This window comes from Hyla sarda, chromosome 1 (genome assembly GCF_029499605.1).
Source record: "Hyla sarda isolate aHylSar1 chromosome 1, aHylSar1.hap1, whole genome shotgun sequence".
Taxonomy (NCBI): Eukaryota; Metazoa; Chordata; class Amphibia; order Anura; family Hylidae; genus Hyla; species Hyla sarda.
Genome location: NC_079189.1, coordinates 613,351,361 through 613,370,672, shown reverse-complemented (window position 1 = coordinate 613,370,672; position 19,312 = coordinate 613,351,361). Strand labels below are relative to the sequence as shown.

The window sequence follows — 19,312 nt, the reverse complement described above, 5'->3', positions numbered from 1 at the left end:
TCTATAGACTGTACCCCCCCCCTCTATATACACTGCCCCCCCACTATATACACATCCTCTATAGACTGTACCCCCCTCTATATACACCTCCTCTATATACACAGCCCCCCCACTATATACACATCCTCTATAGACTGTACCCCCCTCTATATACACCTCCTCTATATACACAGCCCCCCCTCTATATACACAGCCCCCCCTCTATATACACAGCCCCCCCACTATATACACATCCTCTATAGACTGTACTGTGCTACAAAGCTTGGTGTCATCTGCAAAGATAGAAACAGAGCTGTTATTACCATCCTCTATATATACACAGCCCCCCTCTATATACACAACCCCCCTCTATATACAGAGCTGTTAATACCAACCTCTATATCATTGATAAATAAATTAAACAACAGCGGGCCCAGTACTGAACCTTGGGGTACACCACTAATTACCGGGGACCAATCAGAGTACGAATCATTGACCACCACTCTCTGGGTACGATCCATGAGCCAGTGTTCAATCCAGTTACAAACTAAAGTTTCCAAGCCCAAGGACCTTAACTTACCTGTCAGACGTCTGTGAGGGACAGTATCAAATGCTTTAGCAAAATCCAGAAACACTATATCCACAGCCATTCCTCTATATACAGAGCCCCCCTCTATATACACAGCCCCCTCTATATACACAGCCCCCCCTCTATATACACAGCCCCTCCTCTATATACACAGCCCCCCCTCTATATACACAGCCCCCCTCTATATACACAGCCCCCTCTATATACACAGCCCCCTCTATATACACAGCCCCCTCTATATACACAGCCCCTCTCTATATCCACAGCCATTCCTCTGTCAAGGCTTCTACTCACCTCTTCATAAAAGCAAATTAGATTGGTTTGACAACTTCTATCCTTAGTAAACCCATGCTGGCTATCACTTATAATACAATTATCCCCTATGTATTCCTGTATGTAATCCCTTATAAGTCCTTCAAACAATTTACCCACAATGCATGTTAGACTTACCGGTCTATTGTTTCCTGGGGAAGACCTAGAGCCCTTCTTGAAGATTGGTACCACATTCGCCTTGCGCCAGTCCCTTGGCACAATACCAGACATCAGAGAATCTCTAAATATCATGAACAGGGGTACAGATATTACTGAACTTACCTCTCTAAGAACTCTTGGGTGTAGTCCATCTGGCCCTGGAGATTTGCTTACATTTATATCACTTAACTTACCTTGTACCATCTCTACATTAAGCCAGTTCAGTACATTACATGATGTGTTACCAGCACTGACCTGTACATGATGTGTTACCAGCACTGACCTGTACATGATGTGTTACCAGCACTGACCTGGCCAATGTCAGCTCCTTCTTCCATAGTGTATACAGAACTAAAGAACCCATTCAGTAGCTCCGCCTTCTCTTGATCGCCCGTGACAACCTCCCCATTATCATTATTAAGGGGTCCTACATGCTCTGTCCTTGGTTTTCTTGCATTTATATATCTAAAAAAATATTTAGGATTAGTTTTGCTTTCTTTGGCCACTTGTCTCTCATTTTGAATTTTTGCTGTTTTTATTAAATTTTTACTGGTCCCTGTTCACTTTCATGGGCCTGTTGGTTGATTTTTACTTACTCTTCAATAAAGCAAATAAAAGAAAATAATAATAATATTATACAGTTACAATAAATATATTAATTACAACACAATGCAGATTACATTCCCCCCCCCCCCAAAAAAAAAAAAAAAAAAAAAAACGCAATTTTGCTAATTTTGGAAGGTTCCGTTTTCGCGCCGTACAATTTACAGTAAAAATGACGTGTGTACTTTATTTTCTGGGTCAATACGATTAAAATGATACCCATGATTATACACTTTTCTATTACTGTTGCGCTTTAAAAAAATCACAAACTTTTTAACCAAATTAGTACGTTTAAAATCCCCCTATTTTGAAGACCTATAACTCTCATTTTTCCGTATAAGCGGCGGTATGAGGGCTCATTTTTTGCGCCGTGATCTGTACTTTTTATTGATACCATATTTGCTTATATAAAACTTTTAATACATTTTTTATTCATTACTTTTGGAATTAAATGTTATTAAAAAAAAAGCAGCTATTTTGGACTTTTTTTATTTACGATAACGCCGTTCACCGCACGGTATCATTAACATTTTATTTTAATAGTTCAGATATTTACGCATGCGGCGATACCAAATATGTATATAAAATATTTTTTTAGCACTTTTTGGGGGTGAAATAGGGAAAATGGGACAATTTAAGTTTTTATTGGGGGAGGGGGTTTTTCACATTTTTTTCACTTTATTTTTTTACTTTTTTTTTACTTTTATTTTTACACTTTAATAGTCCCCATAGGGGATTATTTATAGCAATCATTTGATTGCTAATACTGTTTAGTGCTATGTATAGGACATAGCACTGATCAGTATTATCGGTCATCTTCTGCTCTGGTCTGCGAGAAGGCAGATCAGAGCAGAAGACTCCCGGAAGGCAGCAGAGGCAGGTGAGGGGACCTCCGGCTGCCGTGCTTGATGATCGGATCGCCGCGGCAGCGCTGCGGGCTATGCGATCATCCATTTAAGTGACCGCGATGCTGCAGATGCCGTGATCTGTATTGATCACGGCATCTGAGGGGTTAATGGCGGACATCCGCGGGATTGCGAATGTCGGCCATTATCGGCGGGTCCCTGGCTGCGATCAGCAGCTGGGACCTGCCGTGCATGATGCCGGCATCGCTCCGATGCCCGCGGTTATGCTTAGGACGTAAATGTACGTCCTGGTGCGTTAAGTACTAACTCACCAGGACATAAATTTACGTCCTTCGTCGTTAAGGGGTTAACCAGGGTGCCTCCAGCTGTTGCAAAACTACAACTCCCAGCATGCCCGGACAGCCTTCGGCTGTCCGGGCATGCTGGGAGTTGTAGTTTTGCAACAGCTGGAGGCACCCTGGTTAGGAAACACTGTCCTAACCTGTCACTCTCTGAAACTACAACTCCCATCACGCCCTGACAGATATACAGGTTGTCAGGGCATGATAGGAGTTGTAGTTTTATGCTAAGTTTCCTCTTTTTTTTTGTTTTTTTTCTCTTTAAATCAGTCAGTAAGGACACTGTAGGGGCACGTTCACACATACAGGATCTGCTGCATATTTGTAAATTACTTCTATTTAAAAATCTTAATCCTTCCAGTACTTATCAGCTGCTGTATGTTCCACAGGAAGTTCTTTTTCTTTTTGAATTTCTTTTCTGTTTGACCACAGTGCTCTCTGCTGACACCTCTGTCTATCCTCTTTCTGGCATCAGTTGATTTAAAAAAAAAAAAAAAAAAAAATTCCAGCGGAGTACCCCTTTAATTGCTTTCTTTTCTCATCAGTCATCAATACCCTGGCATTCCAGAAATTATTGTTGGAAGAGTTTATTGAGAGGACAGGCTACACCATTTGGTCCTAAAAGTAATGGAGATTGAGTGAACATTTTTACATTTTCAGAGGAAACAACATCTACATCTTACACTTGATCATTTTGCAAGCAGTGCGCATTAACCCCTTAACGACGCAGGACGTAAATGTACGTCCTGGTGAGCTGGTACTTAACGCACCAGGACGTACATTTACGTCCTATGCATAACCGCGATCATCGGAGCGATGCTCGGGTCATGCGCGGCAGGTCCCGGCTGCTGATAGCAGCCAGGGACCCGCCCGTAATGGCCGATATCCCCGATCACGCGGATGTCCGTCATTAACCCCTCAGATGCCGTTATCAATACAGATCACGGCATCTGCGGCATTGCGGACACTAAAATGGATGATCGGATCGCCCGTAGCGCTGCTGCGGCGATCCGATCATCCAGAACGGCAGACGGAGGTCCCCTCTCCTGCCTCCGCTGCCTTCCACGGGTCTTCTGCTCTGGTCTGCGATCGAGCAGACCAAAGCAGAAGATGACCGATAATACTGATCAGTGCTATGTCCTATACATAGCACTGAACAGTATTAGCAATCGAATGATTGCTATAAATAGTCCTCTATGGGGACATAAAAAGTGTAAAAAAATAAATTAAAAAAAGTACAAAAATATTTGAAAAACCCCCTACTAGAGATGAGCGAACTTACAGTAAATTCGATTCGTCACGAACTTCTCGGCTCGGCAGTTGATGACTTTTCCTGCGTAAATGAGTTCAGCTTTCCGGTGCTCCGGTGGGCTGGAAAAGGTGGATACATTCCTAGGAAAGAGTCTCCTAGGACTGTATCCACCTTTTTCAGCCCACCGGAGCACCGGAAAGCTGAACTAATTTATACAGGAAAAGTCATCAACTGCCGAGCCGAGAAGTTCATGACAAATCAAATTTACTGCAAGTTCGCTCATCTCTACCCCCCTACCCCAATAAATTGTCCCATTTTCCCTATTTCACTCCCAGAAAGTGTAAAAAAAAATATATATTTGATATACATATTTGGTATCGCCGCGTACGTAAATATCCCAACTATTAAAATAAAATGTTAATGATTCGGTGAACGGCGTGAACGTAAAAAAATAAATTATAAAAAAAGGCCAAAATAGCTGCTTTTTTTAATAACATTTTATTCCCAAAAAAATTTATAAAAAAAGCATTCAAAGTTTTATATAAGCAAATATGGTATCAATAAAAAGTACAGATCACGGCGCAAAAAATGAGCCCTCATACCGCCGCTTATACGGAAAAATGAAAAATTTATAGGTCTTCAAAATAGGGGGATTTTAAACCTACTAATTTGGTTAAACGATTTTTATTAAGCGCAAGAGTAATAGATAAATATGTTATCATGGGTATCATTTTAATCGCATTGACCCAAAGAATAAAAAACAAATGTCATTTTTACCGTAAATTGTACGTCGTGAAAACAAAACCTTCCAAAATTTCGGTTTTCTTTTTAATTTCCCCACACAAATAGTATTTTTTGGGTTGCGCCGTACATTTCATGCCCCCGTGTGACCTCACGCTCCGCCCCTCAATGCAAGTCTATGGGAGGGGGCGTGATAGCTGTCACACCCCCTCCCATAGGCTTGCATTGAGGGGGGCGGAGCATGACATCACACGGGGGCAGAGGCGTGACGTCACACACAGTCGGCCCTGTGGTCGCTGGTAATCAGACCCAGAGTGAACACGCTCCGGGGACTAATTATAAACGGGGTGCCGCGTGAAAGATCCCGGGGGTCCCCAGCGGCGGGACTCCTACGATCAGGCATCTTATCCCCTATCCTTTGGATAGGGGATAAGATGTCTAAGCACCGGAGTACCCCTTTAAGGCCCAAATGGGCTGCGTCCTTGAGGGGTTAAAGGGGTACTCTGGTGGAAAACTATTTTATTTATTTCTTTTTTTAAGTCAACTGGTGGCAGAAAGTTAAACAGATTTGTAAATTACTTCTATTAAAACATCTTAATCCTTCCAGTACTTATTAGCGGCTGTATACTACAGAGGAAGTTCTTTTGTTTTTGGATTTCTTTTCTGTCTGACCACAGTGCTCTCTGCTGACACCTCTGTCCATGTCAGGAACTGTCCAGAGCAGGAGAAAATCCCTACAGCAAACATATGCTGCTCTGGACAGTTCCTGACATGGACAGAGGTGTCAGCAGAGAGCACTGTGGTCAGACAGAATAGAAATCCAAAAACAAAAGAACTTCCTCTTTAGTATACAGCCGCTAATAAGTGCTGGAAGGATTAAGTTTTTTTAATAGAAGTAATTTACAAATCTGTATAGCTTTTTGGCACCAGTTGATTTAAAAAAAAAAAAAAAAAAAAATGTTTTCCACCGGAGTCCCCCTTTAAGCTCCTTCCATGCTGGTAGTTGTATTCTTGCACCAGCCTGATTGTATACCACTTCTACTTACACAGTACGATCAGTATAATGCCAATCTTTTCCAAAAATTGATATAATTAATTGAATTCCATTTCTTTTATCTACAGGAGTCAACACTTTGGCCGTCCAGAAATTGTTGCTTGAAGATATCCCCGAGAAGACCGTTTTGTACAGCTTCCTATTAGTGGTAAATATATACAAATAGAATTGTATGAACGTATGTCCGCACCTGCCCTAGGGTGAAGATCCCTACTCTGCAGCATTTAAAGGCGGAATTCCTTCAGAAAAATCTGCTTGTAAATTCCACCGCAGCAGAGTCCCATTCTTTTCGATTGGATTCTGCCGCACTGTGCACATGGTCAAACTTCTTGTGGCAGCAAAGATCTACTGTGGAAATCCCAATTATTGACATCCCCAGAAGATTGGTGGAGATTTATGATTGTTGTCTATTGAAGTATTTATTTATTTATTTCCTTTGGTTTTGCTTACGTCATACCGGTTGGTTGATAAATTTGCCACACGTAATCAAAAAAATTATAAATCATTGTACAACAAAAATTTTTATATATCAACTGGCTCCAGAAAGTTAAACAGATTTGTAAATTACTTCTATTAAAAAAAATCTTAATCCTTTCAGTACTTATGAGCTGATGAAGTTGAGTTGTTCTTTTCTGTCTAAGTGCTCTCTGATGACACGTGTCTCGGGAACTGTCCAGAGTAGAAGCAAATCCAAATAGCAAACCTCTTCTACTCTGTACAGTTCCCGAGACGAGCAGAGATGTCAGCAGAGAGCGCTGTTGCCAGACAGAAAACAACAACTCAACTTCAGCAGCTGATAATTATTGAAAGGATTAAGATTTTTTTAATGGAAGTAATTTACAAATCTGTTTAACTTTCTGGCACCAGTTGATAAAAAAAAAAAAAAAAACATGTTTTCCATGGGAGTACCCCTTTAATGGGTGGCAAAATTAGCTGCACAAAATATGCAGCAGATCGTGTATGTGTGAACGTGCCCCTACTGTGTCCTTAAACAAAAAAAAAAGAGGAGACTTAGCATAAAACTACAACTCCTATCATGCCCTGACAACCTGGATATCTGTCAGGGCATGATGGGAGTTGTAGTTTCAGAGAGTGACAGGTTAAGACAGTGTTTCCCAACCAGGGTGCCTCCAGCTGTTGCAAAACTACAACTCACAGCATGCCCGGACAGCCGAAGGCTGTCCGGGCATGCTGGGCGTTGTAGTTTTGCAACAGCTGGAGGCACCCTGGTAAACCCCTTAACGACGAAGGACGTAAATGTACGTCCTGGTGAGGTGGTACTTAGCGCACCAGGACGTACATTTACGTCCTAAGCATAACCGCGGGCATCGGAGCGATGCCGGCATCATGCGCGGCAGGTCCCGGCTGTTGATCGCAGCCAGGGATCCGCCGGTAATGGCGGGCACCCGCGATCCCGCGGATGTCCGCCATTAACCCCTCAGATTTGTAAATGACTTCTATTAAAAAAATCTTAATCCTTTCAGTACTTATGAGCTGATGAAGTTGAGTTGTTCTTTTCTGTCTAAGTGCTCTCTGATGACACGCGTCTCGGGAACTGTCCAGAGTAGAAGCAAATCCCCATAGCAAACCTCTTCTACTCTGTGCAGTTCCCGAGACAAGCAGAGATGTCAGCAGAGAGCACTGTTGCCAGACAGAAAACAACAACTCAACTTCAGCAGCTGATAATTATTGAAAGGATTAAGATTTTTTAATAGAAGTAATTTACAAATCTGTTTAACTTTCTGGAGCCTTTAACCCCTTCCCGCAGAATGGCTTGTATATAAGCCGTCATGTGCAGGCAGTTTGCGCATCACGGCTTTTATATATATATGACATGCAGTTAACCCTGCGATGCGCAGCAGAAGTCCCGCTGTTTCCAGCAGGGGACAACTTCTGCAACACCCCCCCAGAACCATCTGTCAAATGTCCTGGTCAGCGATCACTGTGATTGGTCCCTTTGGGGGTTAAAGTTAATTTCCCCTGCTCTGCCCGCCGCTAGAAGTCCGGGCAGAGCAGGGGTAGCTGACACCGAGAGCTGCGGCGGGGACTGCGGCACTTAACAAGTACCGGCACGGCAGTGGGGACCGGCGGCAGGCTCTCAACAGCTGGAGATACACGGGGCTGCGGCGGCAGGTAAATGGAGGAGGCGGCGGCGGCGGCATCTGCATCAGAGGCAGCAGTGAAGCTCTTCACAGGAAAAACAAAAAAAATTATTTTGTGTGGGGAAATTGAAATGAAAACAGCAATTTTGCACATTTTGAAGGGTTTCGTTTTTACGCTGTACACTTTACGGTAAAAGGCCTATAATTGTCATCATAGGTATACCTCAACTATGAGAGACATAATGAGAAAAAAAAATCCATAAAATCACGTTGTCACGCCCCCTCCCATAGGCTTGCATTGAGGGGGCGGAGCGTGATGTCACACGGAGGCGGAGCTGTGATGTCACAATTCTCTTCTTTCGTTTTTTCCTCCTTACCTCTAAAAAATCATAACTCTTTCAATTTTGCACCTAAAAATCTATATGACGGCTTATTTTTTGCGCCACCAATTCTACTTTGTAATGACATCAGTCATTTTACCCCAAAATGTACGGCAAAATGGGGAAAAAATCATTGTGCGACAAAATTGAAAAAAAATGCCATTTTGTAAGTTTTGGGGGCTTCCGTTTCTACGCAGTGCATATTTCAGTAAAAATGACACCTTATCATTATTCTGTAGGCCCATATGGTTAAAATGATCCCCTACTTATATAGATTTGATTTTGTCGCACTTCTGGAAAAAATCATAACTACATGCAGGAAAATTTATACGTTTAAAATTGTCATCTTCTGACCCCTATAACTTTATTATTTTTCCGCGTTCAGGCCGGTATGAGGGCAAATTTTTGGCGCTGTCATCTGAAGTTTTTAGCGGTACCATTTTTGTATTGATCGGACTTATTGATAATTTTTTCATGATATAAAAAGTGACCAAAAATGCACTATTTTGTACTTTGGAATTAACTATATATTTTTATAATTCGGACATTTCCGCACGCGGTGATACCACATATGTTTATATTTATTTACACTGGTTTTTTTTTTTATTGGAAAAGGGGGGTGATTCAAACTTTTATTAGGAAAGGGGTTAAATGATCTTTATTCACTTTTTTTTTCTTTTTTATTTTGCAATGTAATAGCTCCCTCTAGTGGCTATAACACTGCACACACTGATCTCTTATACTGATCATTGTTATCCCATAGGAGACTATAACACTGCACACACTGATCTCTTACACTGATCATTGTTATCCCATAGGAGACTATAACACTGCACACACTGATCTCTTACACTGATCATTGTTATTCCATAGGGACCTATAACACTGCACACACTGATCTCTTACATTGATCATTGTTATCTTTTACATTGACCATTGTTATTGTTCTCATAGGAAACCATTGATCAATGATTCTGCCGCTTGACTGCTCATGCCTGGATCTCAGACACTGAGCAGTCATTCGGCGATCGGACACCAGGAGGAAGGTAGGGACCCTCCTGCTGTCTCACAGCTGTTCGGGATGTCACGATTTCGCCGACATCCCGAACAGCCCACTGAGCTAACTGGCAATGATTTACTTCCACTTTAGGGGCGGCGTTCAACTTTGGGGACTATCTATAGCAATCATTTGATTTCTAATACTGTTCAGTGCTATGTATAGGGCATAGTACTGATCAGTATTATCGGTCATCTTCTGCTCTGGTCTGCTTGATCTCAGACCAGAGCAGAAGACCCCGGGAGTCGGACGGAGACAGGTGAGGTGACCTCTGGCTTCCATGTTGGACAATCGGATCCCTGCGGCAGCGCCTCGGGCAATCCAATCATCCAATTTTACGCCCGCATTGCCGCAGATGCTGTGATCTGTATTGATCACGGGATCTGAGGGGTTAATGGCGGACATCAGCCCGGTCGCTGAAGTCCGCAATTACCCGGCGGGTCCCTGGCTGCTGATAGCAGCTGGGACCTGCCGCACATATGCAAGCACCGGTCCGGTGCTCGCGTCATGTATAGGACGTAAATGTACGTTCTGGTGTGTTAAGTATTACCGCAACATGACGTACATTTACGTCCTATGTTGTTAAAGAGTTAATAAATCCTTTACTACTGACATTGACTTTTGTAAGATTGTTGGTAGTTTTTTGACTTACAGCCAAAAACTATCGAAAATAAAGTGCTTAGGCTCACGTGCAACATTTCATGCACCAATTATACACAAAAAAAAGCCCTCTAAAAACCCTGATAAATCTCCCCCATTGAACCTGTTCAGTGTCTCTGTGGATTCTGCAGTCTATGTAGATGCGGCATCTCCAACAAGCAATTATGTGCGGAATTATCTGCCCGTGTTTTCCCGGCCAGACATTCCTCACGTTTTATAGCATGTGAACATAGCCTTACAAGCTGGGAGCCAGCAGGAACTTATTTAAAAAAATGTGATTTTGTCCATGTGATAGGAGGGGTAGTAGTAGGGACAGTCAGCCTGTTGACAAATTGAGTGCATCGGGGACAATAAGCCATTTCACCAGAAGGGTAAACATAATAGATCTGATGAGTGCAGCAGTAATATTAAAGAAATACAGTAAAATCTCCCTTAATGGACACCTCCCAATAGGGGACCGTTTTTAATTCCCCGGCAGAGTCCCATAAGACTTAAAGGGGTACTCCGCTGTTCAGCATTTGGAACAAACTGTTCCGAACGCAGGAGTCGGGAGCTCGTGACGTCATAGCCCCCCCCCCCCCCCCTCAATGCAAGTCTATGGGAGGGGGCGTGACAGCCGTCACACCCCCTCCAATAGACTTGCATTGAAGGGGCGGAGTTTGATCTCATGAGGGGGCAGGGCTATGACGTCATGAGCTGCCGGCTCCAGCTTTCGGAACAGTTTGTTCCAAACGCTGAGCATCGGAGCACCCCTTTAATGTATTTGCACCCTTCGAATAGGGGACATTCCCAATAGCGGATGCAGACACACCCAATAGGGAGCAAAACACTTACATTAGGGAACAATAAGGGAAAAAACATTTCCAATAGGGGAAAAAACATTTCCAATAGGGGACAAAACACTCCCAATAGAGGGGATAAAACACTCCCAATAGAGGGGACGAAACACTCCCAATAGAGGGGACAAAACACTCCCAATAGAGGGGACAAAACACTCCCAATAGAGGGGACAAAACACTCCCAATAGAGGACAAAACACTCCCTATAGGGGGACAAAACACTCCCTAATAGAGGGGACAAAACACTCCCAATAGAGGGGACGAAACACTCCCAATAGAGGGGACAAAACACTCCCAATAGAGGGGACAAAACACTCCCAATAGAGGGGACAAAACACTCCCAATAGAGGACAAAACACTCCCTATAGGGGGAAAAACACTCAATAGGGGACAAAACACTCCCAATAAGGGACAAAACACTCCCAATAGCGTAAAAAACACTTCGAATAGGGGACAACCAGGCTTATGTTCTGGCCCAACTGTGTACACAAAGCCGCCATCAGTGGGTACAGCCAACATCGCAGTAAGGGTCCATAATGTATTTACACCCTCCATATAGGGGACATTCCCAATAGCGGACACACCCAATAGGGAACAAAACACTTCCATTAGGGAACAATAGGGGACAAAATACTCCCAATAGGGGACAAAACGCTCCCAGTAGGGGACAAAACGCTCCAAATAGGGGACAAAACACTCCCAATAGAGGGGACAAAACACTCCCAATAGAGGGGACAAAACACTCCCAATAGAGGGGACAAAACACTCCCAATAGAGGACAAAACACTCCCTATAGGGGGAAAAACACTCAATAGGGGACAAAACACTCCCAATAAGGGACAAAACACTCCCAATAGCGTAAAAAACACTTCGAATAGGTGACAACCAGGCTTATGTTCTGGCCCAACTGTGTACACAAAGCCGCCATCAGTGGGTACAGCCAACATCGCAGTAAGGGTCCATAATGTATTTACACCCTCCATATAGGGGACATTCCCAATAGCGGACACACCCAATAGGGAACAAAACACTTCCATTAGGGAACAATAGGGGACAAAACATTCCCAATAGGGGACAACCAGGCTTATGTTCTGGCCCCACCGTGTACACCAAGCCACCATCAGGGGGTACAGCCAACATCCCAGTAAGGGGCCGTAATGTATTTACACCCTCCAAATAGGGGACATTCCCAATAGCGGACACACCCAATAGGGAACAAAACACTTCCATTAGGGAACAATAGGGGACAAAACACTCCCAATAGGGGACAAAACGCTCCCAGTAGGGGACAAAACGCTCCAAATAGGGGACAAAACGCTCCAAATAGGGGACAAAACACTCCCAATAGAGGGGACAAAACACTCCCAATAGAGGGGACAAAACACTCCCAATAGAGGGGACAAAACACTCCCAATAGGGGTACAAAACACTCCCAATAGAGGGGACAAAACACTCCCAATAGAGGGGACAAAACACTCCCAATAGAGGGGACAAAACACTCCCAATAGAGGGGACAAAACACTCCCAATAGAGGGGACAAAACACTCCCAATAGAGGGGACAAAACACTCCCAATAGGGGTACAAAACACTCCCAATAGAGGGGACAAAACACTCCCAATAGAGGGGACAAAACACTCCCAATAGAGGGGACAAAACACTCCCAATAGAGGGGACAAAACACTCCCAATAGGGGACAAAACACTCCCAATGGCAGAAAAAACACTCAATAGGGGACAAAACACTCCCAATAGGGGACAAAACACTCCCAATAGGGAACAAAACACTCCCAATAGGGGACAAAACACTCCCAATGGCAGAAAAAACACTCAATAGGGGACAAAATGCTCCCAATAGGGGACAAAACACTCCCAATAGAGGGGACAAAACACTCCCAATAGGGGACAAAACACTCAATAGGGGACAAAACACTCCCAATAGGGGACAAAACACTCCCTAATAGAGGGGACAAAACACTCCCAATAGAGGGGACAAAACACTCCCAATAGAGGGGACAAAACACTCCCAATAGGGGACACTCCCAATAGGGGACAAAACACTCCCAATAGGGGACAAAACACTCTCAATAGGGGACAAAACACTCTCAATAGGGGACAAAACACTCTCAATAGGGGACAAAACACTCCCAATAGGGGACAAAACACTCCCAATAGGGGACAAAACACTCCCAATAGGGGACAAAACACTCTCAATAGGGGGACAAAACACTCTCAATAGGGGGACAAAACACTCTCAATAGAGGGGACAAAACACTCCCAATAGAGGGGACAAAACATTCCCAATAGAGGGGACAAAACACTCCCAATAGAGGGGACAAAACACTCCCAATAGAGGGGACAAAACACTCCCAATAGGGGTACAAAACACTCCCAATAGAGGGGACAAAACACTCCCAATAGAGGGGACAAAACACTCCCAATAGAGGGGACAAAACACTCCCAATAGAGGGGACAAAACACTCCCAATAGGGGACAAAACACTCCCAATGGCAGAAAAAACACTCAATAGGGGACAAAACACTCCCAATAGGGGACAAAACACTCCCAATAGGGAACAAAACACTCCCAATAGGGGACAAAACACTCCCAATGGCAGAAAAAACACTCAATAGGGGACAAAATGCTCCCAATAGGGGACAAAACACTCCCAATAGAGGGGACAAAACACTCCCAATAGGGGACAAAACACTCAATAGGGGACAAAACACTCCCAATAGGGGACAAAACACTCCCTAATAGAGGGGACAAAACACTCCCAATAGAGGGGACAAAACACTCCCAATAGGGGACACTCCCAATAGGGGACAAAACACTCCCAATAGGGGACAAAACACTCCCAATAGGGGACAAAACACTCTCAATAGGGGACAAAACACTCTCAATAGGGGACAAAACACTCTCAATAGGGGACAAAACACTCCCAATAGGGGACAAAACACTCCCAATAGGGGACAAAACACTCCCAATAGGGGACAAAACACTCTCAATAGGGGGACAAAACACTCTCAATAGGGGGACAAAACACTCTCAATAGAGGGGACAAAACACTCCCAATAGAGGGGACAAAACATTCCCAATAGAGGGGACAAAACACTCCCAATAGAGGGGACAAAACACTCCCAATAGAGGGGACAAAACACTCCCAATAGAGGGGACAAAACACTCCCAATAGAGGGGACAAAACACTCTCAATAGGGGGACAAAACACTCCCAATAGGGGACAACCAGGCTTATGTGCTGGCCCCACCGTGTACACCAAGCCACATTCAGTGGGTACAGCCAACATCGCACTGCGGAAGCCCCAGCACAAAAGCAGAAGACCAATGTTTAACTATTGATCTCCTGCTTCTGTACGTCCGCTGGCCACATCATTCACCCCCCTGCTCCCTAATCCCCCCCCCCCCCGTACCACTTTACTCCCCCTGTGCCAAATCATTCCCCCCCCCCCCCCTTCTGTACAGATAGGATCTAGGGGAAATGATGTGGCACAGGGGGGAAGGGGGAGAGGATTTGGCACAAGGCATAGGGGAATAAAGCTGCACAGGGTATAAAGTGGGGATGAAATGATACAGGGGGTTGATAAGGGATGATTGATGGGCACTGGGAGATTCTACTGTAATATTGCTTTTTATCATGTTTTTCAGGTAATTTTAGTATCATTATAGGTCATATAGAAAGATATGGAGCCTTTTTTACTCAATAAGGGACATCTCTCAATAAGGGACATCTCTCAATAAGGGACATCTCTCAATAAGGGACATCTTTCAATAAGGGACATCTGTCAATAAGGGACATCTGTCAATAAGGGACATCTGTCAATAAGGGACATCTCTCAATAAGGGACATCTTTCAATAAGGGACATCTGTCAATAAGGGACATCTGTCAATAAGGGACATCTGTCAATAAGGGACATCTCTCAATAAGGGACATCTGTCAATAAGGGACATCTTTCAATAAGGGACATCTTTCAATAGTGGACCATTTTTTTTATTCCCTGTGAGTGTCTGCTTTTGGGAGATTGTACTGTACTAACCTTTGTTTGTATGTCATTTTTACTTAGATAATGGTAATCTGCGTAGTGCACGGCTGTACTGACAATACAAGGGACCATTATTCTGGAGTCATGTTACACACTTTTCCAAAAGATAAAGATGTGATTAGAAGGTGGCTTCTCGCAACTGGACATCAATACCCCAACATAGATGATGAGATTGAGAAGATATTTTCTTCAAAAAACCAATCCTACAGGATGTGTTCCCTCCACTTTAATGAGGATTGCTACATCTTTAACAAGGTTACGGGAAAAAGAAAGCTGAAGCGTAATGCCGTACCCTCCATATTTCGTCCTCCACCTCCTAAACGAACGGGAGATGTACGGTCTAGTCACGTTGTGAAGTGGAAGCGAATGGACACGGAAGGGTGTTCTTCGCTTTTACAGCCGGGCGAGCTGTGTCCTACTTGTAGGCACGTCGTACCCCATGCCAGACCAATGCCAGATCCATCCCAAAATAATGTTTCTTTATTACAGTCTAGAGAACAGGGAACGTCTTTTGACAGGATGTGGGGAACAATAAGTCGACCTGTTCAAGTTACACCGAGAACCTTCTCCGTCAAAATACAATGCAGCCGCTTAGTGGACCGTAAACGAATTTCGGAGAAAAGATCAGCATTTCCCAAACCCTTTGTGTTTACTGCATCTGCACCGGTACCTCCTACGCAAGTAACCACATCTACACCACAAAAGGAACCAGTTTCCGCTGGGGTATTGATTCATGAAAGTGTCGATTAACACCTTAAGGACAATTTTGCACCTACAGACCCATAAGGTCTAGTTTTTTGCGTCACCAATTGAAGTTTGTAATGACATCACTTTTTATTATGACATAATCTGCAGCGTTTGTGGGGTGGAATAAACAAAAGCCATTTTGCAATATTTTGGAGCTTCCGTTTCTACACAGTGCATTTTTCGGTAAAAAATGACACCTTATGTTTATTCTGTAGGTCCATACGATTACAGCCAATTTATATAGGTTTTATTTCATTTTATAACTACATGCACCTAAATTAGTATGTTTAAAATTGTCCTCTTCTGACCCCTATAACTTTTTTATTTTTCTGCATACGGCCGGTATGAGGGCTAATTTTTTGCGCCATTGTCTGTAGTTTTTATCGGTACCATTCTTGTTTTGATGGGACTTTTTGATCGCTTTTTATTAATATTTTTATGATATGAAGTGACTAAAAATGCACCATTTTGGACTTAGGTCTTTTTTTATGTGTACGCCATCGACCATGTGGTTTAGCTAACATTATATTTTAATAGTTCGGACATTTACGCGGCGGTACCGCATATGATTATTTCTATTTTTATTACATTATTTTATAAAAAAAAAAAAATAGGAAAAGGGGGGTGATTTAAACTTTTATTGGGAGGGGGGATTATTCACACTTTCTTTTCAACTTTTTACTTTTTTTTTTATCTTCTGATTGCGTACACTATGCCATAGCATAGTATTGAACAGTGTTATCGGTGCTCTGCTGCTCCAGGCTGCATGGCAGGCTTGGAGCAGCAGAAGACTGATCGGACGAGGAGGAGGCAGGTAAACGCCCTCCTGCCCTCCTCTCAGCTGACCAGGACATCGCAATTTCGTCGCCATAGTCCCGATCAGCTCCGCTGAACTGCCGGGTTACTTTCACTTTCATTTTAGATGCCGTGATTAACTTTGATCGCGACGTCTAAAGGGTTAATGCTGGGCATTGGCCTGATCGGCGGTCATGGCTGCTGGTAGCAGTTGGGACCCACAGGGTTTGAAGTGTTCTCCGCTCGTGAGAACGCTTTAAACCCCAGTAACGGGACTCAGGGAGTACATGTACGCCCGGAGTCCTTAAAGGATAACTCTGGGATGTACAACTTCTCTCCTTTGCTAAGGATAGGGGATAAGTGTTAGATCGCGGGGGGTCCGACCGCTGGGGCCCCGCTTAATCTCCCAAACAGAGCCCCGGCTCCCTGCATGGAACAAGCATTTTCGATCACAACAGGAATCTGCAGCCGACTCACCCCCTACCATGCAGTTTTATGCCGATTGCCGAAAGCAGTGGCGGTGGTCGAAAACGCTCGTTCCATGCAGGGAGTCGGGGCTCCGTTTGGCAGATCGCAGGGGGCCCGTGCGGTCGGAACCCCCCCCCCCCCCCCCCCCCCCCGCGATCTCACATTTATCACCTATTCTTAGAAAAGGGAATAAGTTGTACATCCCGGAAATATTCTTTAAAGGGGAACTCTGCTGGAACTGGTGTCGGGAGCGTGTGACATCATAGCCCCCTCACGATGCCCCACCCGCTGTCACTCCCCCTACCATAGACTTGCATTGAGTGGGCAGGGCCTAATGTCATGAGGGGTGGGGCTATGATTTCACACGCTCTCGGCGCCAGCTCCAATGTTCAGAACAGTTTGTACCGAACTCTGAGCAGCGGAGTACCCCTTTAAGGACTCGGGGGGCATACCTGTACGCCCTGTGTCCTGAACTGGTTAAAGGGTACCTTTCATCAAAATAAACTTTTGATATATTAGAGATTAATGTATGCAGAATAACTTTCCAATTGCATGTTTTAAAAAAAATATGCTTCTTTCTATTTAATTTTCCACTTTGAAAAAATGACCACTAGAGGTCTCCCTACCAGTCCTGGCCGCAAACCCTTTTATAGATTTATAGATTTCAGACTCGTGCTGGAGTCCTAAATCTGAGACTGCAGCTGGGACACAGACAAGCTCAGCTGGCAGCTCTGAATCTTCTCCTCTCTGTTTACAACTGCATGTGCAGAGAGAAGAAAGATCAGAGATCAGATAGTAAAATGAATGAGGGCATGCAGTAAGGCAGAGTCAGGAGTATGCCCTGAGGTGCTGATTGACAGGCAAGGAATAGTGCTGAGCTTGTCTGTGTCCCGGCTGCAGTCTGAGTTTTAGGACTCCAGCATGAGTCTGAAATCTATAAAAAGGGTTTGCGGCCAGGACTGGTAGGGAGACCCCTAGTGGTCATTTTTTCAAAGTGGAAAATTAAATAGAAAGAAGCATATTTTTTTATAACATACAATTGGAAAGTTATTCTGCATACATTAATCTATAATATATCAAAAGTTTTTTTGATGAAAGGTACCCTTTAAGATTGTCTCCAAGAAACAGCAAGTGCTTTGGTACCGTTGTTTCCAGAAATACCTTTGTCCCCCATTCAAGGCGAGGAAACTGAAACAGCAGAACAAAGCTTTTTCGTCATTGACCGCTGTTACAGTAATGGAGGATTCAGGTTTTCATGTATCACAAGCTGAAAGCGGCTCAAAATCCTTCGAAGGTGAATCTGTATATTCTGAGGAGGAATCTATTGATGGAGAAGAATGTGTTTGTTCCCGAAGACTTGAAACTCCTTCAAATGTATATGAGCATCATGGGGAGAGATATTCAAAAACTCCTATCATTTCTGTTCCACTGATATTAGTTACACCCCCACCCCCGTGACGTCACGCCAGGCCCCCTCCATACATGTCTATGGGAGGTGGCGTAACGGCTGTCACGCTCCCTCCCATAGGCATGAATGGAGGGGGCAGGGCGTGACGTCACGTCTAAAACCCAGAAGTTTCCGACACTGGAGACGCAGCCCCACATACAATGCAGGGTGCTGCAGGGAGATCGCGGGGGGTCCTCTGGATAGGGGATAAAAGCTTAGATCCCGGAATACAATGGCCACATTAAAACAGTTTCTAGGCAATATTGGACTTTAAAGAGTGCAATGTTCTGCACATACCCCCCATGTATATAGCAGTGTGTGTACTACAGACACTAGGGTGCAATGCTCTGCACATACCCCCATGTGTATAGCAGTGTGTGTACTACAGACACTAGGGTGCAATGCTCTGCACATACCCCCATGTGTATAGCAGTGTGTGTACTACAGACACTAGGGTGCAATGCTCTGTACATACCCCCATGTGTATAGCAGTGTGTGTACTACAGACACTAGGGTGCAATGCTCTGCACATACCCCCATGTGTATAGCAGTGTGTGTACTACAGACACTAGGATGCAATGCTCTGCACATACCCCCATGTGTATAGCAGTGTGTGTACTACAGACACTAGGGTGCAATGCTCTGCACATACCCCCATGTGTATAGCAGTGTGTGTACTACAGACACTAGGATGCAATGCTCTGTACATACCCCCATGTGTATAGCAGTGTGTGTACTACAGACACTAGGATGCAATGCTCTGTACATACCCCATGTGTATAGCAGTGTGTGTACTACAGACACTAGGGTGCAATGCTCTGTACATACCCCCATGTGTATAGCAGTGTGTGTACTACAGACACTAG

General features: G+C 44.1%; 1 long non-coding RNA gene across 1 annotated transcript in view; it reads left to right on the top strand.

Annotated features, from left to right (window-relative positions):
* The window catches only part of LOC130298805 (uncharacterized), a 28,007-nt gene extending 12,943 nt beyond the window's left edge, over nucleotides 1-15,064 (top strand). The window contains exons 2-3 of the long non-coding RNA XR_008850099.1: nucleotides 5,962-6,041; nucleotides 15,011-15,064. This is a non-coding gene — a long non-coding RNA (uncharacterized LOC130298805). The remainder of the gene's footprint in view (nucleotides 1-5,961; nucleotides 6,042-15,010) is intronic.
* The last annotated feature ends 4,248 nt before the right edge of the window (nucleotides 15,065-19,312 follow it).